Consider the following 19,111-nt stretch of genomic DNA (forward strand, 5'->3'; position numbering starts at 1 on the left):
CTTTTTGAATCGATATTCCCACGGATCCTAGGGATAAAATCTTTAAATAACAACCGCAGGGCTTAGAGCCATGAAATTTAGTGTGTAGGTAGCTGAACCTCTGAAATACACATAGGCTACTATTTTATTCCGATATTCCCACGGGATAGGGATAAAAATCTCGAAATAATAACCGCTGGGCTTAGAGTCATGAAATTTGGTACGTAGGTAACTGGACATCTGGAATAACACTTAAGTGACTTTTTGACCCGATATTTCCACGGGATAGTTTTGTAACTAAGGGACCCCATACATCCGTGTATTATTGTTATTATTATTTTGTATTTTTTTCGTTAATTGTATACTTACTGTAGTTTTTAAGTATTTTATTTTATTTTGAAAAAAATACTTTCTGCCAAGCTTCTTGCGGCGCATTCTTCTTGGCAATGATGGTCTTTCCGAAAGTGCTGGTATTTAAAAAAATGACGTGTAAAAGTGCCCATTGCGGCCTATTTACTGAATAAATGATATGAATTTGAATTGGGATAGGGAAAATTTTTGAAATTTTAGCACTGCGTTTAAAGTCTTGACTTTTGTACAGTTATTCGCAACACACCCTCAATGAAGACCACGATATAAATTTCGGAAATTTCCAGGGGAATTTTGTAAATCCCGAAAATTTCAATTGCAACTACCAGACCGGAATAGTTTACGCGTGCGGAAGGCGCCGGGTAAAGCCTAGTTTTCTATATTTAGGAGTAACACGTGCATTTGCTCTTGAAAATCATCATTTGGTGAAGTGGAACTGATGATGAAGACCAAATTTGACCAATGGAGCGACTAGTTAACAAGTATTTCACGGGTTGAATTTCAATTACTTTAACACAGTTGCTAAGCAATTTAAGCTCATCGTAATTCATATGGTGAAATAGAACGGGTGATGAAGCACCAGGACTCCTCAATAATGAACGTCTCTGCATCGGAAAGAGCAATTTTTCGTAAAAGGTGACGAGCAGTTGACATTAAACTATTGTATCTTAGATACTAGTAGCACGTGCCAGCAGGAGTGATTGAAGCCAAATATACTCGTATCTATAGTTGTAGGTGAGGTAGACGATTATAGGTCCACTCCTGCTGGCTCGTGCTGAGGCACCGACTTCAGACTGGTAGAAAATTATTTTCATGTTTTTTTGTAGTCGGTTCTATTTTTTGTTTTATTTTTTTTAGTGCAATCAGTTCTTTTTGTAACTGTGTGTGTAATCATTCTCTTCAACTCTCGTGGCACTATCTAGGTATACCAAACATTTGAACTTAACATAACGTAAGCCGTGCGACGAGGTTTTAAAAAGTTTATGAACTAATAACGGGTTGACAGATGACGTATCCGTGAAATAAAAACTGAATTCCGTAGGTGTAAACCATAACATATTTCATAAAATCTCTTTCAATTTAAACTTTCAGGAACTAGTAGTTAATCGTGAAATATCGCATCCATATTTGTCACGTTAATTCATTACTAAGATTTCGGTCCTAAAAGGAATATATAATGAAATGCCTTGTGGGGGTGAAATCATTAAAAGTTTCGCGAAGTAGGGAATCTTTCATTACAGTGATATCCATTCACTACGCCCACAGCGTATTTACCGCAGGTTCAGGAAGAAACATGCTTGTATTTATACGGTTTCTCAATTCAACTTCAAAGAGCGCAATCGCTCATAGCAACAAAAATAAGTTGAAGATTGTTAAGTGTAGTAAGATATTGAAAATATCTGGTGGTTGTTGTTTTTATGTTTCCCGAGTATCGATACCGGTAGATTTTAATAACGAAGCATCAAATTATTAATTCGCGATGCTTTTCTGGACACAGGTGTTAGTTTATCATTATCATAAGCTTTTGGCAATAGTAAATTGTGCATTAAGGGGCGTAAGAAGGGGATTACTAACGAGAGTCTATCCGATCGGAGTTTGTAATCCCCTTACGGCCCGTGATACATACAATAATTTTTATCACACTGCGAAGAAAAAAATGCAAAAAATTAAATAATTTTGTGTCCTAACACTTCACAGCTCAGCAAAAGTAAGACGCTAAGAAAACAACTGAATAAATTATGGCTACCCGCTACAGGGGAACACTACAAAATTCGAAATCGAAGTTCGTATCGTACCGTCCCTCTCACTCTTGTATTAAATAATGTTAGCGCCAGGAAAACGATATGAACTTCGATTTTCGAATTTTTGGTAGCCCCCCTGGTTGACACTTTTTTCGAGCCGTCAACCATAGATAATACTAAGAACCGTGTTTAGTATAGAATTCGAATGGTCTTACGGCCAGATAATTCTAACATGCTAAAAAAATATTTACTAAATTTATTGCAAAACAATTTGATATAAATTTAAAATATAAAAATAATTAAGTTTCATGAAGCGTGGCAAATTTTTAAGGTGTGAAATTAGGTTATATAGCCAAGTTTTAAAAATGTAAATAAAACGTTGGCTGACTTGAAACCTCTTTAGTCTGAAATGACGTACCTACTAACTTTTTAAAACTAAAGTCATAACTCCCTTGGGGAGGAAAACTATACGGAAATCCATAATTTCCGCGGGAACAATTGAGGCCATTGTCTTTTAGTATACAGGCATGGAACAACGCCATTGATGAGCAAGTGTGATGAAAAATATCTTAACTAAACGCATAGCAAAGTTAGACATTCTTATAATCATAAAGCCAATTTTCTTTACAGACCCGTAACCTTTGGCAGTAAAAAAAAAAATATTTATCAGCCACATGCTGTGACCATAACCTTACGCACAGCAATAGCTGCTACCCGCATCTTGGCACACGCTAAAACAGTACTGGCTGACGCTACACATGTTTTAATCGCTCCCATTGTTTTTACTGTCACTTTTATTTATATCCTAAAATAAACATATGAATGTTATTTGTTAATGTCACCCAGGCGAAAGTTAACGCTCTATTGTCCCGCTCAAAATTAGAAATCGATATTTTAAGACCACGTCACCAAACAATGCTTATTCTTTACGCGGCAATCTATTACAATAATGCTATCGCTCCATCGAAGATATCTATCTAACAAACGTGTGAATCCAAAGCCTGACTAAGAAACCAATAAAACGATGTAACGCTCCCGTTGATTTTAAGCTTTACTCGCATGTTGTGTCGTAAAATGTTTATTTCTACTAGAAAGCAATGAATTTTTGCGAGCGACTCAGTTTGGCCGGAATCACGGTTCAATACGTCGCGCGTCGCCCCTCTCGATTTACGGGGCGCACTAAATACTAATCGTATTTCTAATGCCATGTCCAATAAAATATGTAGTTGATTTAGAATTAGCACGAACTAAGATAATTATGTCAACCAACCCTCAAATATTTTCAAACGAATCGAATATACTTCAAATGTTTGCGAAATTTGACCCTTATCTTCGGACCTATTGCGGCTGCGGCTCAATGTAATATATCCTCTTATTGCTCTCTACTTTTCCAACTCCAATAAACAGTGGAGAGCTCCTTAGGGCGTGTGCTCGACGAAATGACATTTTCGACCCCTTTCGACCCGACTTGACTTGTGAGCCCTTCTAAAGAGTGTGAGAATCAAGATCGCCTATTTTAATACGTATTTTTTTATAAACAGTGTCTATATAAAAAGCCACTCCGTCAAAATATGTCGCAACGCGTCTCAAGCCTAAATTGGTAAAGTTCTGAGTGCCGTAATTGGACTGGCGCTCATGAACCGAAAAACGAATGTAGGGGAGAGGAGTGCCGCGGTCGTAAATAGATAATACCTACCTAACACGTTATTAGTAAGTGAACAAAGCATTTGACGCATTACACTGGCTGTTCTTCAACACAATGTGATTAAATACTATACGGAAAGGGAGAAATAAAAAATACAACTTGTAATCAAAAAGGTAAACAACAGGAATAAATTTCGTTTTTTGAAAGACCATAAATAATTAATTTCCCCTTGTAAATAAGTAATTCTTGTTTCTTTCCAATCATACTTTAGTTAGTGCGTAGGCGTACGAATATACTACCCATAATTCTGTGATTTCGATACTTTCGATAGGAATAAAATTACACTAATCAAGTATTGCAGTCGAACGTTGGTTTATAAATTTCGTTAGTTGCCGCGTAATCGAGCTTTTTACGGATATCGATGTAGTACAGTCAAGGAATTTAATTCATGGTCCACCATGGATCCTTTTCAACGGAAAAGTCATTACGACTTTCCTTGTTAATTAATGCGATGTCACTATGACGTTTACTGTGAAATGGTTCCATGGTGGCCAATGAATTAAACTCCTTGCCTACTTTGCTTATTATTCGATTTTCTCGCTCCACACAAACGTATCTAGGGACGAATGACAAATCATTTCCAGATATTACCTGACGAAGGTTTATTGACGCCTCAACTAAAGTAAAATAAATTGACGTATTTCACAGTGTCTGTCGAGAAATCAACTCTAAAAAAAAGAAGCCAGATTAAAATTGACACGACATCAAGTAATAAGACGTTAGTTATCATGGTTTTAGCTTAGCTTCTATATATAACAGACATAGTGCACAACTTATTATCGTTTTTTTTTAACTTTACCGCTGTTGATATATTATTTAGACTTAAAATTGGCACCGATATGTTATTTGGATTGCCATCAGCAAAATATCTTGAATTAAAAATATAATTTTCAACAAAAAATTAAGCTTTAGTTATCCATTGCCAAACATTTATTGATTTATTTAACATTCTTCCTATTTATATGATAGACGACTTCATAATTCCGTCACCTGCTATTTCGGAATCCCTGTAGGCGTGACGAATACCGAAACCAATTCGGAAATGATTCGTCACACAAATACGCCGAAGAAGTTATTACAAGTGGATACAAACACTGCATTTTCATAACAACCAACATCGTAATAATATTTTTTTTTAGATAACTTTTAGTGCTATGTGGAAATAGCAATTTCCGAGTTTAATTTGATTTTCTAATCGGCACAAACTGAAATTGTATGTGTGACCACAGAATAGATAACAGTGTGACTAGATATGATGATTACCTACTCGTAGTTCTTTTCTTAGTTTGCAGTTTGCTTTTAAACCTGCCCCAGCAGCGTGAGCGGACCTCATAGATGGTATCGTCACTTCCGGCCCGTCCAAGTACAATAACCGTTCTACCGGAAGCGCAGCGCGTGCGCCCATCACGCGTCCCATACACGCTATACATTTATACCACCTCGATAAAATGCTACAGATTTTTTATTTCTTCAGCGAAAGGAAGCTATCGTTGGATTTTATGTTATAACCTGGATTAGCAGCAAGAAATGGTAGTGCGGGACAGGATGCCTTATTTACCTTTTATAGTGAGATCTGCGCGCTTAAAACTCAGCCTCTTTTGTTATTCTGTGTTTATTCATATAAAGTCCAGTCGCGCAAAATCCTTGCCCATGTTTAAATCTATTTATGCTTAGGGAGCACTATTCATCTTCCGTATGAATGTTTTAGCTTTTTTATTTATATGCTGCTGTCTATTTATATACTTAGATTTGTTGTATGATTAGTTTTACATATTTTTGATATTGCTTTAATCTGCTGTAAGTTGCACCACCTGCTAAAATACTTCTCCCTTAATTTACTATTGTAAAGGTTGCCTGAAAGAGATCACTCTAACTAATTAGGCCGTATATTGCTTACCTTGGAAAATCTCTATAGGTATGTACGTGTGTTTTTTGTACTGCTTACTATGTGTTGGTGTTCAATAATGAGTCAATGTATTGTATTGTAGTTTTAGTACTTATCTAGTTAAAACAGCGCTAAGTTTAAAATCGAAAAAAATGTCCGTGTGTGGTTCTTTCGTATCCTCGGTTCCATTTCTCTTCTTCCGTAATCCCGCCGAACGACCTATAAAAAGTCTCGGTGACACCGTCAGCGTGATTCCATAATATTATTTAAGTGCTGGTTTTACTGCCAGACCCTCGCGGTGAACAGACAACATCGCGCCGTTCCGCAGCCTGCCCTACCGTGAATGCCCATTGTTACCACCGCCATTGACTGACTGAACAGTACTCCACTTCACTTATAATAGAAATTACGTATTCACCTCGATAATTGTATAATAAATTGTGATTACGTCGCCATTCATGAACCGACGTGACCGTGCCGTAAATCGGTCTAGTCACGAGAGAGATTTTCTGTGAAATTTTCACACAGCACGGGTAAAAAACCTCACACAATAAACCACATTTACTTGCACAGGTGGACACTTTTACTGGAAATGAAATCCATCTGATCAAATAGCTGCTTTCTTGTGCGAGGGGATTGAAAAGTAAAATGGAAACCTTCATTATAATGGAATTGGTTTTCCTATACGCTTTGTAAAATAAATATATCATCTATTTCTACTGTACTGCGAGTATATGAACTGGCAATATGTTAACAACGAGAACATTTCTAGAAATTGAATAGCTAATAATTGTCTATAAAGCATAGATTTTATCATCCTACGAAGAGATGCACATTTGCATGCGCTCGACGCAAATTAATTTTGTTTACCGGACGCAGCTGATAAGCCTGAATCGTAAGTAAAGTAAAATACGTCATACATTTTTCTACTCAACTTCGTTGAAAACGTCCTTATCATTTTTCTAATTAAAGAACTGCTAGTTGCATCTTAAATTTATCAAGGCCTGGGTTTTATGTTGAAATAATGCTATTTTTGTTATTGATATTAAACAATGCTTTTTCTCGTATTGTTAGTACCTAACAACTATTGTTTTTAGTAATAACAATACGATAAATAGCATTATTTCAACACAAAACCTGGGCCTTGGCCTTGATAAGTCCTAGATGCCACTAGCAGTTAATTAGCAGTAATTACCTAAGTATATTTCGTTTTACAACTTCTAAAAGTTAATGCAGAATTTTACTCGTTAAATGACGCAACATCCAAGATCCAAGTATTTGATGAAGACGGATGCACAAATGTTTATAAACTCGAACTTGCACGCATAAGTGCCCGTGGGCCAGATAACGCATGGACGGGCTTCTTAATCAAATGCATGCTCGCTCGAATTGATACCGAGGTCTGTCTGTGTTGCCCTTAGAACAAATAAGACAATACTCACAACATCCAACAATCGTAGGAGAAACATTACTAGCCGAAAAGTGTTGAAATTTTTTTTTTTCAGTAGTTAATTTTATATGTCCACACCTCAATGCAAGCAATTCTTCTTTCGCGAAATGAACGAATAATAAACTCGGAATAGTAACGATCTGAAATAACCCATTAAGAATTCCATTATACGATCTACAGGAGCCGCCGGCCCTTATGCAAACTGGTTCCTATTTTACATCCCAGCAAAGACTGCTCAAGATATTGCGATTATCCTGTGTGTGGACCTGAAAAACCGGCCACAGGGATTATCCACCCTGGCTAAAGCATCCGCCTCCACATGCACCATTAAGAGTAATGAACTGTCTGTTCTCTAATGCCGTATGTATGATAATGTACGACAATTAAATTTTATGATTAGTGATAAAAATTGAGGGCAGAGCTACAAAGTTACGGAGTATGATTTAATGTTATGTTCTGTAACGAACGCGATGTTGAATAAATGTTATCAAGTACTTTCGAGAGTTGGAGATCGTATAGTACCTACTGTTATGTATGTATGTATGTATGTAAACTCTTTATTGTACAAAAGAAAATTAAGAAAGTTATTTGTGCTTTCAAGTTGAAATAGTTAAACCAATTTAATGTCAATTTATTTAGCTGTATGATCACGACCCTATTTCGTATAACATCAATGGCTTTGAGTAAGATATGGTATGGCCGTGCCTTTGTTTTGCTCGATTTGACGGGGGCATTGCCGTGTACCCAGACGATAGTAAAATCGCTTTACATAAACTCATTACCCCAGCTATAAATATAAAAGATGTTAAAATATATTCCTATATTTGTCACTTACCTACTATAAGCTTTAAGAAATTAAACGATTAGAGTTAAACAATAAAGTTTATGATAGGTTTTTAAATGGTTGATCAAATAAGTGTTATTGAAAGTGCTCATCTTATAGGAGATACAATTTTATAGAACGAATAAAGATTTTCAAATTAAGATTACAATAGAATAAATATATATGTATGCAGCAGTTTTATTAGTAAGATACGGCACCTGCGCTTTCCAAGTTCTGACATTCGCCTGGTTGCGACAGTCCCGATTGATCTCCTCAGCCCCGCACAATCCCTCAAAGGGTTACGGGATTCTCTAAATTTATCGTACAATTCCTTACGCCTTTGATCCAAATTTATGATATTTATTTACAGATGCCAATTGATATGAAATTAAACGCGCCGCTTTTGATGGGTGCTCTAATTAAGTTTCAAAATTTGATGGCGCCATTGGATAATTTTGGGTGTAGGTTACGATAGTTTTTTGATAAATCTGCTTAAGAAGTTTCATGTTGATTTTATTTGTTACTCAATTTGTAGCAATTGTAGCATTGCTGTTTAAACATTATTTCATTTTTTTAATTGGTATTCTCGAACGATTCCAATGACCTCTCGAAAAGAAACATAAATAAAACTAAATATTCAACAAGCGGTCTCAGATCGCGTTCCAAGAAAGAATGAATATGACATCGAATATCCAAACTTTAGGAAAAATTGCAAAAGCGAGTTAGAGCTTCTCAACCGAAATCGTGTAACCAAATCAAAAAGTTTCTCACATCTAGTGGACGAAGTTCGACGCCATACCTCGCAACTTGGGCTTCTTGCAAATAATACGGATAAAGTTAGGTAAATAGAGAATTTAGAAAGTTATTTTGTGGTAGAATCTAAGTGGCATTAAATGAATCGTGATTTCAAAAATGTTAATACTGAGAATCGTTATGGAGCGAACGCAACACCCTTCAATTTACTTTTAAGCTACTAAGAAGTTATAAGACCCTGAGCATTTTCTTAAATTAGCTTATTAATTGAGCCAAATTAGTGGTAATTCTGTAAATGTTCATTGAAGTCGATGTTTTTATCAGTATTCAGCCGTTTCCTGGAGCTCGTAAACAGACGAAGGCCCGTTTGTGCTTTAGTAAAGTTTACAAGATTACAGGCTTTAACGAGCAGTTCAAAGCTTGAAATACGGAAATAACGCGTTTATTTTTCAGAGATATCGCAATTAACGTTACTCCTTTGTTACCTACTTCTTAACTTTATATAATAGGGACTTTTTCAATGATATATATTTGTGAACTTTTTGCATTTTTTGACAAGTTATTTTTGCAGTAATAATTGTTTATTCAATAAGCCTTATCATGCTTTAAGAAATAGAATAAGAATATAGAATAGATTGTTGTTGTTGCAGATGTTGCCAATTTATTTAGCCACATTTATAGGGTTCCGGAGCCAAAATGGCAAAAACGGAACCCTTAATGGAATATACGGTATATGCCGTATACCGTACAAAATACGAAATCCTTGGAAAAATATTACTTAATTTTTTCGTAATGGCTACGGAACCCTATTTCGGGCGTATCCGACACGCTCTTGGCCTTTTTTTGTTTTCATTCGAGGCTAATGATTTTTTTTCATTTCAGATTGTACAACCAGCACTCATTAGTGGTGGTAAGTTGTCTTTTCTTATTCAAATTAACAAATTTTCAAACCCCGTTAATATAACTTTCCACGCATTTAATTACTTACCGATACCATTTCAGTTCGCCGAAAGTACCAATTTCCCGATTGATCCATTGAATACGACCCCGCTGTACAGATCCAAATCGGCACTATAAGGGGCAAGGACAATGTCACATAGAACAAGTAGAATTAACCCACATCACGCTCCGCTGAGCCGAAAACGTTCGTGAACGAATTGCGCAATTAGCAACATTTAATATTCCGTAAATAATTTCATTCTAAATCAAACGCGTAATGTCGAAATTCGCGTATTTGGAACTGCAAACTGTTTATGTCCGTACCAAGCAATGCGTTTCCTATGCTCAACCCAAATGTATAACAGTTTATTATTGATGGTCAAACCCGTTATAGTGGAAAGGCGAGAAAACTTTTCTGGAACGAATTAAAATTATATAGGTACCGAAATTGCTCAGTTTTAAATTCTGCGCTCGTTTTAGGGATTATCGCATTGCTATCCTGATGTCACTTTAAAAACCACTGAGCTCCGATTATAATGAAAAGCAGCTTCACAAACTTTAGGGTTGTTTACTGAATTTTAATGTCTCGTCTCGTTAGCGGGGTGCGTGGGAACGCGGGGTGTAACTTTCACACACACCACCAAGACTGCCGGCACTTCAAAGTTGAGTCCCTTGCCTTGAAACGCAGTGCATGAATGTATGAAGTGGGAGACCATTTTACAATGGTTATGCCGTAGTAAAGCACGGATTTAGTGACACGTGTTAGTATATGGGAACTGTGGGAACTGCAGCTGTGCATGTGAGATTAAGTACAGGAAGGTTTTAATGAACTCGTCAAAATTAAAATCTTTCTAATTGGATCAAAGTAGTACAGTTTGTTTGCATAAATGCTTTTAAATGGTTTTATACAGACCTTAGTATTGCTTTTAAATAATTTTGTTCATTCATAATTTATAGCTTAAATAGAAATTTAATTTAGCAGTTTTGTTGATTTATTTGTAACTAGCTTATATGCCCGCGACTACGTCTGCGCGGATCTAGGTTATCGCGCGGTGGCGCCCTCTACCGGAATAAAAGGTATCCTATGTTGATCCTTGGGGTTCAAACTACCTATATACCAAATTTCATCAAAATCGGTTCAGTGGTTTCGACGTGAAAGGGTAACAGACAGACAGACAGACAGACAGACAGATAGACAGAGTTACTTTCGCATTTATAATATTAGTAGGGATTACAATGATAATTATAAGGTTAATTATAACTCGCTGCATTTTATGACAACCCGCACGCGCGGGCCACTAATACCTACTTATTTAAGCGAGAATGCCAATTCACTTCTCAAACAACTTACGTATTCTGCATTTCAAAAGCACTAATAATTTAAACTCTACTAACTAAGACTTTAAGTCTAAATTTAAAAAGTAGTTTTCTTCTCAATTTGGCTTCCGGCAAAACATATGGCTGACACATTATGGCATATCATCTTTTTTATTAAATGTGTAACAGTCTCCCTGATACGAGTACACCTGTTGACATCTGTACACCAGAATGGAAAAAACATAATGCACATGTCAGCAGCTGATCCCTAACAGTGTTTCATTTTGATAAAAAAAATTAAAGAAAAGCGCACTTTTAGATTTGAGGGGTGTAAATTAAGGAAAATAAAACTTTTTTTTATCACATCACTGTTTTAATCCTTCTATGCGCAATAGCAGACATTTTATTGTAGAGTCGAATTACTCTATTTAAGAAGCTCATTGCTTTGAAAAGCTTCCGGGCCGTTGCGCTGCAAGTGTATACTCGTAAATGAGATAAAAGCTACGAGATAAAAGATGCTAGTAATAGTTACTACCTATATTTGTTGATTATATTAAGCTTTGACTTTAGGCAGGAAGTACATAAAAATGCATCAGTACTAAAATATACCTACTAGTATAAAATGTTAGGGGCTGTTTCACCATCCATTGATTAGTGTTAACTGGCGGTTAGGTGTAATGCCGTCTCTATTAGTTTTGTTCGAATAGACGGAGACGGCATCACATTTAACCGTCGGTTAACGCTAATCAATGGATGGTGAAACAGCCCCTTAATCTCGAAATATTTTATATTCGCAAAATGCACGGTGATTTTTAATAAGAATTCTACTATAGGTAATACCTGTGCAAGTATTCTATACGGTAGGGGAGACTCCCGTGCTTACACTTGATTATATTTGTAAACAAAAACTGTTTGCGGTAATGCCTTGGTTATAGTGCAAGGGATTCCCACGGCGGCTCTCACTGGGTTTTATAGAACATTAACCAATAGAGTGGCAGGGTCGCGAAACTAATGTTGCCATTTCTGAACTCTGGGCATACTAATATCAAACATGAGACTAAATACTATAATTAATAATCTTTATTTTTTAGTGAATGAGTTTTGATATCGTGTTTTATGCATGTTGGCGACCTATATGCGCGTACGTTTTTTTTAAATCGTTTCTATTTGTGAGATCCTGTAAATGGTTTTATTGTTACTTACTATAAAATTAACTTATTGTGTAATTGGGCTGTTGGTTTTCCGAAAATAAATGAATAAACAATGTCATCAGTGCGCGATAAAACTTAAAACACTTGTTTTTTTATAAAAAAGAAAGGGAAAATATAATTCTAGTAAATACCTAAAATAATCCAGTTAAATTTTTTTCGCTTATTCCAATACATGTCAAGTTACTAAAATTAAACAAATAACACAAAGGTCAGACAAATGCACAATCAGTCAAATAAACGGCCCTGCGTCATACCTGGTGCAAAGGTGCCCAACACACTTGCAGCGTAGCTGCGTTGAACTGCGATGGACTACTTTCAAGTTTCAACGATGGATAGTTTTGTTTTACGTCAGGGATTAGGAAAATTTATCGGGTAAATGTTGTGTGTGTGAGTTTCAGAATTCAATAGCCCATATTATTATCATCACATCACTCTATTGGTTAATCCCTCTATGATAGATAGATAGATATAATCTTTATTCTTCAAAACAAAGACACGGCTTAGTAGCTAAAGAGTAATAAAACTAACAATTAAATAAAAACATAATTAAATAACAATTAAACAGAGCAGACACATAAATGAGAAGCCATGTGATGCACTGAAGAACAGGCGCTGCTCAGCATTGGCTGCGGTAAGCCGCAGCGCTGGTATTCTGCCAGTACCATACCGAGTAAGGACGCCGACCAACGTGATAACTCAGCGCAATCTCGTCATCAAATGAGTTTTATTATTCAGTGGATAAAGTAGCAAAATTTATTTAAGTATTTATTATTATTATTTAAAATGACAGAAAAAAAGTGTGAGGTGTGAGTTGAGGGGGGTTCAGAAAAGTCTGGAGAGACAATCAGTGCAATCTGAGCTTAATACGAAAGTTTGATTTTGACTCAATGTTTCGATATTGTTCCAGCACTTAGTGGATTGGTATCTGAAACACCCCCTGAAAGCGACAGTCTTGTGTCTGGGCACTGATTGACTGATTAAACGCCTGGAGGAGGACCAAACGAGTTTTTTATATAAATAGCTGGGCGTTTGCCATTTAATAGTATCAAATAGCAAGCATGACAATAAAAGTTCGTATCTAGCAGATAGCTTCAAAATACCAGCGTTGTTCGTTGCTCCCTTCCTTCTTGACTAATACTACAAAGAGATGTTCTAAAATCCACCTCAATTTTCATGGAGCTCTAGCATAGCTATCGCGAGTCAACGTCAAATATCTGTCAATTTAGGCTATAAGAAACACTTAAGAATGAATGTCGTAAAATCGGCCACAGGTTCAAAAAAAAAACCTGTTGCGTAGAATTTTGCAAGAAACTAAACAAGTTTTTTTTTAACGGCTGAATTCCCTCGGGATGTTTTGTATATAACGTGTATAATTGGGTAAGTCAAAAAAAGCTAGTGACTCCACTAGCCTTTTTTGACCGGTCTTATACAAGTTTTGCATAAAATACTATAATGAAAACTATTATTATACTCGTAAAAGGGCAGAATAATCAAAAAGATAATTCGAAAATATTTTAAAAACATGACGTGTTCGTAAGCGCTTTACTCACGCTGTTACACACAAAGTTGCTTATTATTACACATCAGCTGTTTTTACGAGGCTCGCTAATTAGCTGAAGTCCGACTAACAACATGTTGCTTGTATCTAAACGCTTCGTACAAGACAGCGAGTCATCACGAACACAATAACCACGGTATTCCTCTTTTGGTTACACAAGCGTTTGTGCGCGTAATTTTCTTCTTTTCTCCTATTTGTATCCTATATTCTTTATATTGGAAACGTGAGTGGTTTTTCTTTGTGTAAAGCTCTGTGATAAGCCGTGGTAGCTTAGTAGCTTGACCTATGACCTCTCAAGAGGATCGTGGATTCAAGCCCGAGTTTGCATCTCTGAGTTTTCGAATTTTATGAAATTTTGCATTTATGGAAACTATAGCCCAGGCCCCTCTCATTTGAGAGTACGCTGGGGCCAGCCATGGGTCGTGTAGGTAAAGACTGGTAATGCAAGCTTTCAAATCTTGGTGTTTCAGATATCATTGCATGTACTCGACATCGTATTGTCCCCTTAATTCCAATTGCTAAGCCCGATTTGGCAACGGCTTCTGGGGCAAGACGGGTGTTAATCGTCACAAACCATACTTTTTTGAACGGCACAAGGTTAAAACAATAATTTACGCTATATCTGGCCCGATATGGAACATGACGTGTTGAAAGAAATAATACATCTTTCGTTGTGCAAAACTTTACGCGTGCTAAAGTGTAGCTCCAACACTGGTTTGGCCCTAGTCGATTTTACGTTACGTCCATGACATCATTCTACAGAAAACTTAGAGCGATGCTTACAATAGAGCAAAAACGTTGCTACTTGTTATTTTTAACCGTTACTTTACCATCAATCATGACATGTTCTAAAGTCAGTTGATTATTTTTGGGGTTATTTTAATCAACGACATTTAGTTGTCAATGCTTATCCTATTAATATTGAAAATGCGAAAATTTATAAGAATGAGTGTGCGTACGTGGGTATGTTTGTGCTTGTTACTCCTTCACGCTAAAAAGCTAGACGAGTTTAGATGAAACTCGGTACGTCCCAGACCAGTACTTCCTATAATTTGTAGGTCACCATACAATGGATGCCCCACGATGGCTATCGGTGCCGTGGCAAGCCAAAGCAGAGATGGCGGGATGACCTAGACGCGTTTTCCAGCGACTGGCCAGACGCAAGTGCCGACAGGACGGGGTGGAAATCTAGGGGAGAGGCCTTTGCTCAGCAGTGGGACATTACAGGCTAATAAAAAAAAGTTATTTCTCTGAATTTCAATTCGACTACCAGATCTAATAGATTACGCGAGCGAAGCCGCGGGTTTAATGCCAGTAAGCATATATAATACTGAAGTAATAATATATTAAAAGTCTCTGCCTTCGACTGTTTTTCTATGACAGTACATAATACTACATTGTAATACTTGGTTATAGAACTTTACTAACAAGCAGCACATTGAAGTTTGACTAAAACTAGTTTAAATAAAGCTAGATAATATAATCTTACAACAATGTAATTTTACTATCAAGGAAGCTACAGACCAAGTATATCTTGGTTTATAAAGTTCAAAAGCTATTCGTATGTTCCAATGCAATGTTAAACCAAGTCTTGATGCAAATCCCGTAGACGTAAACTCGCGATTATCTTTAATGAACTCCCGATATTTCAACACATCTGTGTACTACCATCGTCATTATCAGGGGTAGACTCTACGTGGGTAAACTAAAGTTATCTTACTTATGTTAATGTGTTGACAAGCGTTCAGTATTACGAGATAATAACATTAATACAATTACCCGCCACTTTTGAAAAGGTAGGTATATAGGTGCTACTTCATAACTCTGCGTAATTGTATTAATGTTATTATCTCGTTATACTGAACGCTTGTCAACACATTAACATAAGTAAGATAACTTTAGTTTATACTAATATAAAACACATCCCTCGCAACACATCCTCGCACATTATAGGCTCTTGTTAGGGCTGCACAAATAACTTTAATCTTCAATGCACACAAAATTGGAGCTCAAGATAAGCTGAACCTAATTGCTTGTCGTCGTGGACTGATAAATACATTTAGGCGCAAGTAAATGTTATTCTAATGTAATTATTTTGCGTGATGCTTTTGAATACGACCTACCTAGTTAGAATGTTGTCATAAAATGTGTTCAGTAATTCATTAAGTTAAACTCAAAGAATGTTTGAAAATGTTTTCTGTTTCTCAAATCACAGTAACCACGTAGGCATCTCGTGAATCCTTCAACAAACATAAATAAAAGTGAGTCATCTACTATTAATGTAGCAAATCGCGCATTAATAGACGTGTTTTTATTTGCAGTTTGACTGACTTTCATTTGCCACCTTAGCAACTTCGTCCATAATACAAGATGAGTTTGGCTTTCGCCCAAATTTCCCGAAATAATATTGTCCACGTAATATCAGGGCGTCATAGCGTACCTACGTATGCCAATGTGTTTCCTGGTCCATCTGTTTAGTGTTATTGTAAACAATTTCACAAACATTTCTAACTGACTGCAAGTGCTGTAAGTAGAGCAGATATTAGGGGAGGAATGAGAGCAGCCAAGTGGGTCGCAGCTGCAGTGGGGTTGCCATTCTCTGGACCGTCATCCGTCAGCCAATGAATTATTGATACGGCGACTATTCCAGCATAAAAACGTTAGACGTGAGGGGAAAATGGGATATTTACTGTGTCGACGCCTCGTGTTGCTTAAAGGTCACGGATCGATGAGCTATAGGAGAACTTAATTTTTTTATTAAAATCATAAAACTTCCTGCAGCTCGTTAATCCATTCTTAATCCCAACGGATTATTCCAAATTAAAAGTAAGGCTAAATTCCCGTCTGTCGATTACATATTTTTTAAAACGATACGGCTAAAATAATAGTTAAGAAATGTCATATCTTTACGTTTAAGACCCATATTTGTAGGTATATGATATACAGCGTGTTATTGATTTATATAAACAACAAAATAAACTCATTTTCAGTAGTTTCGTGAAGCAATATAGCAATAATTTTAAGTTAAGCATTAACTACTTGACCGTAAATAATTTTAAAAAATTTGTTCGAGTAGCTATGTGTTGCGTACGTACAACAATATAAATGATAGTTGTCACACCAATTGCGACGTGTCGAACAAAAACAATGTAGTTACACGTTGCGTGCTAGCTAATTTATTTTGTTAGAAAAAAAAATCTAATGAAATATATTATGAAAGTCATCAGTTTGCGGTCATAACAAATATATACGTTGTATTGCATTTGCATACTAAGACATGCATATTGCATTGCACATTGCATACCATGACACCAAAACAATCATGATAACAACTTTGCTAACATGTTTTTAATCTAAAATACGGAACCCTTAAAATGGTACACGATTTGGATAAACTAAAGAAGAAAAACAAATAGTAAATTATTATCTCAGGGAAATGTCGTTCCCTATTTACGATATTCCCTCTTCTCTTTATCAATTAATGATATTTCAATAACAACTTGCTTACTTATTATCTACTTTATTGTACATCTTATAAGTTTCTTGGAAATCTCGTCACTCATTAATTGAACGCGTATAATTATTATGATGTATTGTTATGTGCTCGACTTAACCTACTTTGTTTCTAAAGAGATTAATAACGTTGACTTAATTGCAAAGACATTAATAACAAAGTCAAAAACATGATGCAAATTTCATTCTACATATATAGTAATGTTTTGTTGAAAGTAAATCCAAGCGAAGCAAGTGTAAAATTAACATTTTAAAATACTCTTTTGTTTGGCTTTTTGAATAATAGAATACCAAATCATTCAGCAATTAACAAAATAAAAGGGTTTTGCTGAAACCGAATTTTCTTCCCGCAAAGTTTACTTTTTCATTCTGTTTTGTTCCCTTTGAAATTCTAAATTGAAATGCGTGCTATTCTAGGCCGCACGCCTTCTTTCTAAATATAATTACGACTTACTAAGTCGGGCCAAATCGTAAAATTGCTCATATAAACCACGCAGTATATTAAATGCGTTTCTCTTTTTGCTTTGATAAGAAATGGGCGTAGGTATAATCTCAATAATAATCTACACGTTGGCTCTAAATAGATGTTGACCACCTTACATCGCGGGATCGCGGTGGAAGCGGAAAGCATAAGACCAGTCTCAGTGGAGAGCCTTGGGGGAGGCCTATGTCCAACAGTGGACGTCTTTCGGCTGACATGATGATGATGATGATGAAGCTTACATCCTCCGTGACAGTAACATATAGCTGTATTTTAATACTATGTTTGCCAACTACATTTTTTAAATGTCAATAATTAGTAACTGTTAACCAGTATATTGATAAAACTGTCGTTTTCCACGAATTTTTCCTTATCGATTATCTTGAATCTTCTTGCTATCTACATTGAATATATTAAATTTTATTAGTAATGTCAAGTCTGAAACGCGTATAATCGTGGAAATAATACTTATCGCATCGCAGTTACTAAGCGTTTCACAATTACAACATAATTTGTAGCCTACCATTTCACGCATAATGTACATATTTCGTAAACAAAGGCATAGATCCTCTAAACAAGGGAATAGACTTAACCTCTTCAGTCTACAATAAGTCCTCTTCAGTCTACATTCGTCATCTCCTGATTGTACAAGACTGGAAACAAAGTGTCTTTTTGCGTTTGCACCATTGATAACCTACATTCTAAACTTTGGATCATAAACATTTTGCGCAGTATCTATATGTCAATGATAAGTAAATGTCCGAGAAGTTAACAGATGCGTTAGTATGTATTAGGATTTTAGTGACTGCACGAAACATGGACAGCGGATTCATTTTCATTCTGGAACAGCGTGGAAAATATACTGGACTAATAAATAGCGAGTGTTTGCGCAAAACTCCAAGGTATAAACAAGTGTGAACTCTACCTACAGTTCAGTTGGCTTGGGACCACGGTCGCTGCAATGGGACCGAAACGTCGAGGTAAATAAAACAAACAACTTTATCGCGAGACGAAGCCCTGTTTTGAATTTGCGATTCGGTTCTATTCAATTTAACACTACCTTCATGACATCCGCCGTCAAGGTACGCCGCACTGCTGACCTGTCTAATCTTCATAATTGCAACTCCAACCAATCAGTGGAACCTTGACTCGGGCCTTTATTTGCTTTTTGTTCGTCTGCATCCGTGTACAATTTGAAGGTGATTCTGCTTTGAGTTCGACGGGACGCTTAATCCTGTCTTTATAACATGGCTAACGAAGCTTTAAGTGGAAGTTACATTTTTGTTTCCTTTGTATTCTTCTGTAGGAGTCAAAGAGACTCAATTTTCAAAGTTACTTTATAAAAGGTACGTGCTATTTTCTGCCGTAAAGCAAGTTCGATAATGA

General features: G+C 36.2%; 1 protein-coding gene across 1 annotated transcript in view; it reads left to right on the forward strand.

The window, feature by feature from the left end:
- Positions 1-19,111, forward strand: part of Arl4 (ADP ribosylation factor-like 4) — a 66,047-nt gene that overhangs the window by 19,376 nt on the left and 27,560 nt on the right. The window lies entirely within an intron of this gene.

Source organism: Choristoneura fumiferana, chromosome 8 (assembly GCF_025370935.1).
Source record: "Choristoneura fumiferana chromosome 8, NRCan_CFum_1, whole genome shotgun sequence".
In the NCBI taxonomy this organism is placed as follows: domain Eukaryota; kingdom Metazoa; phylum Arthropoda; class Insecta; order Lepidoptera; family Tortricidae; genus Choristoneura; species Choristoneura fumiferana.